A 10,987-nucleotide genomic window follows, 5' to 3' on the forward strand; every position below is an offset into this window, starting at 1 on the left:
AAATGGGTTAAAGAGGAGTAGATGTGTGACTAATTCAAAGAGTTAGAATGAACACAGGAAAAACCTATTCAAAAGATCAAATAAATGATGGTGCATGGCACTATTACTTTTTTTAGGCAGATCATCATATGAAAATGTGGAATTAAAAAAGAAATAAACATAATATTTTAGGATGCTTAACAAAAAAATACAAATAATATTATGAGATGGATCAAATATAAATATTTACAGTAAGGAGCGCACTTTAAGATTTATCTTAAGTTGTTAAAAGCAAGAGAGGAGTCCTGATGAAGATCGAATAATGAATTAGTGAGACTTGATTAAGGTTTTGTTCACAGCTAGCAATGTCTGTACCCCATAAATATCTTTAGGTAGGTCGACAAAAGATGTACTCACGTAGATGAAGATGTGCACCGATATGCCAACAAGCAGTAAAGTCTCGGCCTCTCTGATGAGTGGTGGTGATCATGGGAGCTCTGATAATATTGCCCCCCCTAAGCTTCAATTTCCTAAGGCTAAATACCAGCTTTGTAATAACATCTATAGCTTAGGTTTCCCTTAAACTGCAAAATTTGCTGAAACCCCCGGCAAAAAAGCCTGCCATCTCTTTAAACAGCTTTTTAAAAAATATAATTATTGCACCTTTGCTTTGCTTTTCTCTTTCAGTCACCTTTCAAATTCATAAGTAACTTTCTATGGACAGGGAGTAGCTAGGGAGTACCTGAATTACTAATTACTTAAATTAGTATTAGACAAATTTGATAAAATTGTCTATAAGACTCTGTTTTTTCTGGATAGAGAGAAACTCAAATAAATTGAAACTTAATTGAACATAAAGAAATTAAAATTGTACAGAGTAATCGGATTGAACTGAAAAATAAGTCTAAAAGAACAAAATTATGTTTTCCCTCAATATATAAAATGTAATGATGATCATACTATAATCTTAATCTTAATATCATATAACTAATATATAAAGTAGAGTCCAAAATCCAGCTCACAAGGTTAACATTTGTCTTTCTCATTCAACGCCATTTGTCATGCTCATTAACTGACATATCAATTTTTTGAATGTAAGTAGAGTTCTAAATTGATTAAAATACATGCATAGAGTTTAGGATAAGTAGAAATAGAGTTGAGTTTACAATGAAAAACTTAAGTATAATATGCTGATTATAACTTTTTATATATAGGTCGTAAAATTTTCATTTTTGTACAATTGGAAGTATTTAAAAAATACTTTAAAATAAGATCTATTTATACTATATTTTAAATTTTACATCGAAGTAACGTATAAAAGGAAATATTTAACGTAATAAAGTAACCTACTGCAATTGAAATTAGCGACTCAATTAGAATTAGGGTTAACATATTAAAGTAACCTACTGCAATTTGGAATTAGGGTTTCAATTAGAATTAGAATTGTTATAAGAGATTCAATTAGAATTAGGATTGTTTTACAAAACCTATTCATGTTAAAATTACAATATTCAAAGTTATATATACTATATTATCATCGGTCAACTTTGCACCTTGAGTTCTTCCAAAAAAGGCTACAAGGTATGGTTTCTAATACTTCCTTCGTTTTTTATTAGATGTTACACTTTTCAAATCACGGACTCCTAGGTAATTTTTGGAGAGAGATAGTGAAAAAACAAAAGGGTCCCATGTGAACATGTGATAGGAGAGAGATAGAGAGAAATTATTACCCAAAATAAAAGTGTAACATCTAATTTAAAACTTACTAAAATAGAAAGTGTAACATCTAAAAAAAACGGAGGAAGTAATTAAATTTCTTCCTTATGATATCATGTACAAATTAGAGAGTGAAGACCAATTTTGAGGTTTAATAGAAAGAGAGAATTAAGAGAGAGAAAGAAAAGTAAATATATCTTCATTTGTCAAGTTCTTATCATAAATTAGAGGTCAAATAAATTGAAATACAAAGTGGGTAAGCATCTCGCAAATTTAAAAAACTTAAATTCACCTCGAGCACGCTAATTTTGTATCCAACGAGTTGGTAATTGATGTTAAATTCATATAGTGAAGTGAGCTTTGTAGAGATATAGGTAACTTCTAATTCTATACAATATGCTGGATTTTATTAATGGAAAACATATAGTGAAATAATATGTAATATAGTGAAGGATTTATTTTTTAGTGTTTTAACATGCAAGAAGATGTAGGTTGTGTAGTATATCGTGACATGTACTTTAACATATAAAAAGATGTATTTTCTGCATGATATAGTGAGTTTAAACATAATATAATGAGTTTGAACATGATGTAGTGTGTCTAAATGATATAATGAATTGTTCATAAATAATGTAATTTCTGCCTGGTATAATATGAATCTGAATCAATTTAGTAACCTACTTCATGACATATAAATTAGAAACCAACGTCCAATTAAAGATAATGACAAAATCTTTTTTTTTTTGATAGATAATGATAATGACAAAATCATTTTACAATTTATTGTTGTTTTATATCGGACAAAAAGAACGGTAAAAAATAGGGGTGTAAATATTTAAAAACTCTACCTCTTCTTCACGGAAAAGTCTGGGCATTTTCCCGGGTCCCAATACTAGTATATTTATAAAGGAGGAACTTTCCCGGAGCATAGAGCGCGCCACATAGGATTGTCATGTCATGTCATCAATTTTTTTTTTTTTTACAAAAGTAGAGTTCTAAGTAGATTTAAATACTTATAAAGAACTTTGGATAAGCGAAAATTAAATTTGAAAGAACAACCTAAATTATTATATTATGTAAATCATGTATAACTTTTGGTAAGTAATTCTGAATATTATAGGTTTTTTTTACCATTAGATAGTGCTCAAAATATGCTTAGTAATAAGATCCATTTACAATATATGTCTACAACTTATGAAATAAAGAGCGCCACACAGGATTGATGTGTCATAAATTTTTATTTTAAATATATTTAAAAAAAAATAGAATTCTACATATATTTAAAGACATAAAAGAAGTTTTGGATAGGGAAAAATTAGTGTTTTGTTTTGAATAAACAACTGAAATTATTATATTATGTAAATTGAATATGACTTTTGCTACCTAATTCAAAACATTATATTTTTTTTTACCATTATAGAGTGCTTGAAATATGTTTCAAAGTAAGATCCGTTTACAATATATTTTTACAAATCATGAAATATATATTTAATTAGATGAATAGTAAGGCATTATTTAGTCTTTTTTAAAAAAAATATAATAATAGCTATAAGTATAGTGTAGTATATGTATTTATAGCATTCATTCATAGGTCCAATTTACATTAAATATATTATATTTCAAAACCTCACTCTTATTACTCAATTGAACCAAAAAATTTTTAGTATTGCAACAAAAATTATTAACAAAACTTTGTTGTTAAAACAAAAACTAAAATCTTTAGCAATAACATTACATATATATTAGAGTTTTGTATGATGAAAAATTGGATTTTATTTTGAATGATAGAGAGCTCCACCTAAACATGTCATGTCATTCTTTTTTAATTTTTAATTTTTTTTTTTGAAATAGTGTTCAACATAGATATAGTTACATATAAAGTGTATTGTATAAGCGAAGATTACTGTCTGATTTTAAATAAATAACCTAAATTATTATACTATGTAGATTGAATATAACTTTTGCTAGATAATTTGTAATATTATAATTCTTTTTACCATCGGAAAGTACTCGAAATGTGCTTCAAAATAAGTTAAATATACAATATAGTTTTACAACTTATGAAGATATATTTACTTAGATGAACAATAACATATTATTTATTCTTTATTCTAAATAAATATATAATAAATATAATATAGCATATTATATGTGACAATAACAATTGCGTCTTTCAAAATCATACTTTTGAAAATAGATTTATATATAAAGATAAAAAAAAATATATCTATAGTTTTGAACCTATAGCATACCATGATGGCATTACATGAAGAATCAAATGAAAGTTTGTCAACGACATTGCAGAGGTAGTATGCATTTGACTATATATTTTATTCATATGATATTTATTTTATTGTATATATAATTATTTATGTTTTTTATTTTCCATATATTTATATGTTATATCTTATTCTTTTATCCATGAACTTAATTCTACTAAAACTAATCGCGAAATCAAGACTCGAGATTTTAGACTTATTGAGGTCACAGATCATAAAAAAGGAGGAAATTTGATAAGTTTTCATATGGTCATGATTGATGAAGAGGTATTTTTTTCTCTTAAATACTATTTTAGATTATTAATAGAGGTTAGTTTTATATTTGATTAATTCATTCATCATACTGTCATTATGCTGTTCTTTTTGGCTTTCCCGTCTTCCATTCCGTATGAGCTAGTATTTATGTGCTATGTTAAAAGTTGATGTTGTGGTTGACACTCATGTTTTTCTGTATTCTTCTACATCTATTACATTATTAACCTCTACGTACTAAAGTATCATTCGGGCATTTTTCATGTTAAAATTGTGTTAGCTATTGTTAGTCATATCAATTATTGGATACCATTTAACAATAGGTTTAGCTACAATATTCAATTGAATATTAAAAAATATAGAATTTATATATCGGAATAACAAATCTAGAAATTAGAGTATAATGACAAATACTTTCTCCGTTCTTTTTTCAATGCAACAATGGGCTTAAGCATGATTTTTAAGAAAATAAATAAAGGGTAGTTTATCAAAAAGCTACCCCCCTTTAATTAACTAGATAGAGGATAAATAAATCCTTAATAAAGTAAATGCAACTTTAAGAGGCAATTTGAGTAATTAATGATGATTTTATTTATATAATGCAAAGACAATATTGTCAACTATAATTGCTTCTTTCACCCAAAAGTAGAATGGTCCCAATAGATAAAACTAGTCAAAGTGGTAATTGTTGCAATAGAAAAAGAACGAAGGAAGTATGTTAATACAATGGTGTTGAAAAATCTCATTTCGCAGCAACACAAAATAACCAATGTAAACAAAAAATTGCAAAAAATGAAATAAGCAACAAACTGGCCTGCAACACACGGGCTTCAAAAGTAGTATGTAAATAATACAAGAATACGACGTTTATAGATTGAATTGAAACCGATGAAGTACTCAAAATCTATAAGTATTTTATATTACTCCTTTTGCAAGAAACTTTAATCATAACACTTTAAATTTTGCATTATAGTAATTTTAAATAAGTAATGGTATGCAAATAATACAAGAATACACCGACTATATATTAAACTAGGACGGATGTAGTACTCGGAATCTATAAGTATTTTATGTTACTCCTTTTTCAAGAAAATTTACACATGACACTTTAAATTTTGCATAATAGTAACCTTTAATTGAATAATAGTAATTATTATTATTATTATTGACAAATAAAAAAATATTATTTTTTATATGAAATATCCCTAGCTTTATATTAATGTTAGTTTTCAAAAGACCAAATATCTATTTGAACTAATAAAAATAATATTCTATATAATTTTTGTTTTGGTAAGTAAGAAAATAGTTTTAATGAAACCAACATATCCAAGTCCAAAGCAAGATGACGCTTTATTTTGTTTTCGAGGCTAAAGAGAAGTCATGTCAACTTATGAGGTACGTACTAGACATATTCAGTTCAATTTCAGGACAAATAGTAAGTTATGAAAAATCATATATTCCAATCATCAGACAAAGATAATATGAAAAAATGTTTAGGTATAAAAAAATGGATAGGGAATATGGAATTACCTTGGTTGTCCTATGGATGTAGATGGTAGATCCAGTACTGAGTTTAAACCAATTATGGAAAAGATGAAAAAAAATTATGACTTTTTGGAAATACTTAAACTTAACACCACCAACCAGACTTATTCTAATAAACACAATTTTGATATCTACAACATCTCACATAATGATTATATATTTACTCCCACAAAAAGTAATAAAAAAAATAACGTTACTAATATTAAAGTTATGGTGGGCTCCCTATAAAAATCCCATGAGAAGAACAGAAAAAAGTGCAAATTTTCGCTGATTAATAGGAACGCCCTCATTTAATTTCCTTGTGGAAATCGAACGACCAAGTAAAAGGGATCAAAATAGCAGGCACAATAGAAAGGCAGTTGGAAGCAGGCGATAGGCTTAGATCAGATGCAAGCAAGGAAAGCTTGGGTCACGAAAAACAAACCCATTTATTGGGTAAAATATAATGAGCTTATAAAACATAAACTTGATGGGGGAGTAGGATTTAGAGATATAAAATCTTTAAACACTGCATTTTTATTTAAACAAACTTAGAGAATGCACAAGCATTCAAAAAATTTTGTAAGTCGAGTACTAAATACAAAGTATACATAGTCAACTCTTATGAGGGGAAAACATGCACGAAATAAAACCCAAACATATGTCATATTTAATTAGATCAATGGTGAGGGTAGTTGAGCAGCTTAGAGAAAAAATGGGAGTTTGGATAAGAGATGGAAATACGGTGAAAATAGGAGAATACGGATGGGCACAAGATTGGACGGGATACAACAAAGTGAAAATACGGTCGGATATGGAAAATTTGATGACGCAACCAGTAAGGACACTCTTCAAAATATATAAAGAATGGGATAGAGAAAAAATTTGTACATCTTTTACACAAGAAACGGCTTACGGAATGTTGTCCACATACGTCTCATCCACGCAACAAAAAGATGAATTCATATGGATTCCTTCAAAGAACGGTGAATATTCAAGCAAACCAGGATATTGGAGCCTAATTGAGAAAAACAATAATGATGAGAGGATTTGGAAGTTATTATGGAGAATTGAAGTTTTTCCTAAATAGAAGCAATTCACATGCAGAATACTCAAACGAGTAATCCTAGTAACGTATGAATTACGTAAACGTGGGATACACATAGATGATAAATCTAAATTATGTAAAGAAAAATCGGAAATGTTGGAACATCTTTTTAGGGATTGCCAAATAACTACTAGGATTTGGACGGCTGCAAATCTAGGACTCAGAGTAGAAATGCAACACATTCCTCTACACAAGTGGGTAGCAAATAACATATGTTATCTAAATACAAAGGAATGGGCATATTCAAAAGGACATATAGAGTTCATCGTCATTTTATGGGAAATATGAAAACACCAGAATGAAATAAGCTTCAAAAAAGGGAAATGTAACCTAAATAGGATTCTTCACCAAGTAAATAATAACATGAACCACTGGAGGAAGTTATGCAACCAAGAATGAACTTTGGAAAGCACTTCCAAGAGTAGTCACTCAAGCAAAAATATTAATAAAGAAAATATATGGCAATACGGGAATGAAGAAAATCAAGACATAATATTCATACTAGTAGACGGAGTAGGGAAGCGACAAAAACCAAAAGAAATTCAAATTGGAATAATTGAAATGGTTATTGGATGGGTACTCGAGCATAAAAAGGACCATTATAAGAGGAGGAAATAAATTCAATGCGGATACATCTCTACAAGCAGAACTTATTGCAATATTAGAAGGAATAAAGAAAGCGTGTAAACGAGGTGCAAACGTCCATGTAATAACATATTATGAGGTAGATATATCTTTACTAAGAAACTCAAACACAATACCTATACAAGTTAAAGGGCTATTAATTAGATCTATATAAAATTTTGGGCAACCTTGTGTTCATATATGAAGATACAAAAGGCACAACGTCAAGATGTGGAAGAAGCACACAAGATAGCACTAGAGTGCAGGATGCGTAAGCGAAGGTTAATGTAATTTTTTTTTAATGTGTAATGTGTGTATACTATGTACTTATGCAACTTTATATTATGTCTTTACCCAATGTCAAAAAGGGAAAAAAAAGGACTGTACAAACCTGTGGAAGTAACCAGAGAACACAAAAGCCAAAACACCAACAAACACCAACCCTTTTTTTTACATTGAATTGGATTTAATTCTTTACTTACATATTCAACTGTGTGTATGTGCATATTCCACAAAGCATTATTTCGTTCCTGCCAGATTTTACAAACAAGAGCCATTATGGTAGCTCTAATCATCTGCTTCTTGAATTTGCTTCTGGTGCATCTTCTCTTGGTCCAAGCCAAGAAATGATCTAAGTTGCTGGAAGTTGTATGAACACCAATCCGTCTTTTCATAGCTTGAAGGCATTGGCTACTGAATATGCATATGAAGAATAGATGCTTATGATCTACAATCTCACTGCCACATAGTAAACACTAATCTGTAGGACAGATTCTTAGTCTACTTCTTGTTTGTAACCTTTGTCTCATAGATAGCCAACTAATGAAGCTATGCTTTGATGTATTGTGGTGATTCCATACATCCTTGCACCACCTCAACTTCTCTCCTGCATTATGTAGCTGTTGGTACAAAGTTGATGTTCTGAACTTATGAGTTTGTAACCAACCAAGGCCACAAGTAGTTGTTATATCCTACTTAACCTGACAAATGAACTTCAAGGCCCAACTGGTAGAATTTAGAGCCCTATATTGACTCCAATCTTGGTCCTTAATATACATCACATGCACCCACTTCTCTCACAAATTATCCTCCTTCATAGCTATATTGTATTCCATGCTTGCTTCCCTACCATAGCCATATTCCAATGACCTAAAGACTTGAAACCTAAGCCACCGTACCATTACTCTTAGGTCTGTAAACCTCATCCCAATGGACATAACCAGGCTGGGAAGAATTACAAGTGCCAATCCATAAAAAGGAACGACATATAGCATTAACCTGTTTTATTATACTATTTGGTTGCAGAAAGATTTGGCTCCAATAAACACATATGCTTAGCTGTACATAGTTAACTATCCAACAAAAACAAAAAGAATGAAAAGTAGAAAGGGGAACGAAAGGGTAGGTTTTAAATAAATAAAACCAAAAAGTGTGTATATGAGTGAATCCAAATATGTGAAAGTCTGAATCGGAAGCAATAATATATGTGAAACTCAAAATAATTTATCTTTTATATTTTTATTATCACTCTATGGCAAGCAATAATAATATATATGTTGTCTGTTGACGCAGATTTCACTAATGGAGCACTTAATGCTGATTGATCCTCCAGATTTAATGGAGAATAACAAAATGGCTTCATCGGCATGCCGAAAGAAGATTTTTACTAAAAAATATTTTAAATAATGTACCCTTTTCTTCGGGGATGACGAGTTGAGTGTCAGGCTGGTAGTGCCATGATGAAAAATTGGCTCTATGGTAGGTATTAGTGACGATTCTCTCTATGTGATGTTGGGTAGTCTGTATACCATGACCTTTTGTTTTCCTTTGAGGGTATTGAAACAGTATGCCTACTGTCAAGTAATTTTTGCAGATAACACTGTTGCACCTAAAATATACGGTTTTTTCACTAGATATCCCTTTGATTTTTCAAAAATTCATGGGTACCCCTATTGTTTCGAAAATGCAACAAGTAACCTTACTACTTCGATAAAATGCATGAAATGCGCTTAATGACTAAATGTGTAAGGAATTTGTTAGCTTCATTTATCATTTTGCCATTATTAACTCCTAATCCTAATAACTAGACTCCTGAATCCTAAACCCTAACCCTAATCCTAACCCTCCCTCACCACCCTAGTAGCCCCTCCTCCCCCATCACCCCAACATCCCCTCTTACCCCCACCCCGTCAAATCCCCCAACACCCCCGTCCAATTCTCTCTTCCCCCGCGGCACACAGCAGACCACCCCCATCCCCTCCGCATCACACAACACAAAGCAAACCACATCACACGGAAATCAACTACATGGGGGGAAATTCGATGAAAATTGACGGGAATGGGGGTAATTCGATGAAAATCGACAACGATGGAGGGAATTCGATGGAATTCGACAGGGGTAGGGGAGTTTGACGGAAATCGACGTGGGTGGAGAGAATTTCGACGGACATCGACGAGGGGTGGGGGGAGGTGAGGAATCGACGGGGGTGGGGGAAAATTCGATAGAAATCGACGGAGGGTGGGGGATGCGGGGGTAGGGGAGGGGAAAGGGGATGCGGGAGGTGGGGAAGGGGTGGTGGGAGGTGGAGCTTAGGGGTGATAATGAGCCTGACAAGCTCGCGAGCAGCTCAGGCTCGGCTCGGTCAAAGCTCGGCTCGTTGAAGCTCGGCTCAAGCTCGGGCTCGGCTCGAGACTTAAACGAGCCGAGCCGAGCTAGGCAAAGCTCGGCTCGTAAAGCTCGTGACTAGCTCGATTATTATTTTATATTAAAAAATTGTTTATATATTAAAAAATTATTTATTTATATTAAAAATTATATTAAGTATTTCTTTTAAGATATTAACTAAGGTATATAATTAGGGGGCGTGAATGACCCAGGGTGGCTCGCAAAAACATTCGGCTCAAGAGGGCTCGATTCGAGTTCGAGATCGGCTCGAGACCCTAATGAGCCGAGCCTGAGCTACCTTAACTTCGGCTCGAAAGCTAGCAAATAGGCTCGATATTATTTAAATTATTAAAATTATTTCATTAATGTTAAATATAGGATAAAATAATTAATAACTATGGAAAAAAAATATTAGTCTTAAGCTCTAAACTCTAAACCCAAAGTTTATATGTTTGATAAATTAGAGGAACACTACCGAATCAAAAATAAAAAATGAGAGGAACACTTGAAAAAAAGTAAAACAAACCGTTCAAAAAAAGAAAAACAAGAAAAACAAAGACAATATTTAAAAAAAATATGATGAAAAAAAATGATGCATCCATATACTTAAATTGCATACTTCTTAATCATGTGATTGATAATTGAGCATGATAATTCTTAATCATGTGATTGTAAAGTATATGGCTAAAATTTCACCATTTCAGCTATCCCACATCGGTGGGTTAAGCAAAAATGTGTGTGAAATGCTCTATAAATTAAAGCTTTGAGTTAGAAATTCTTCACAGCTTGACTACTCGTTCTTTGGGCTGTGCAATTAACAAGGGTTTGGATATAGGGCCT

This window comes from Beta vulgaris, chromosome 6 (assembly GCF_026745355.1).
Source record: "Beta vulgaris subsp. vulgaris cultivar EL10 chromosome 6, EL10.2, whole genome shotgun sequence".
Taxonomy (NCBI): Eukaryota; Viridiplantae; Streptophyta; class Magnoliopsida; order Caryophyllales; family Amaranthaceae; genus Beta; species Beta vulgaris.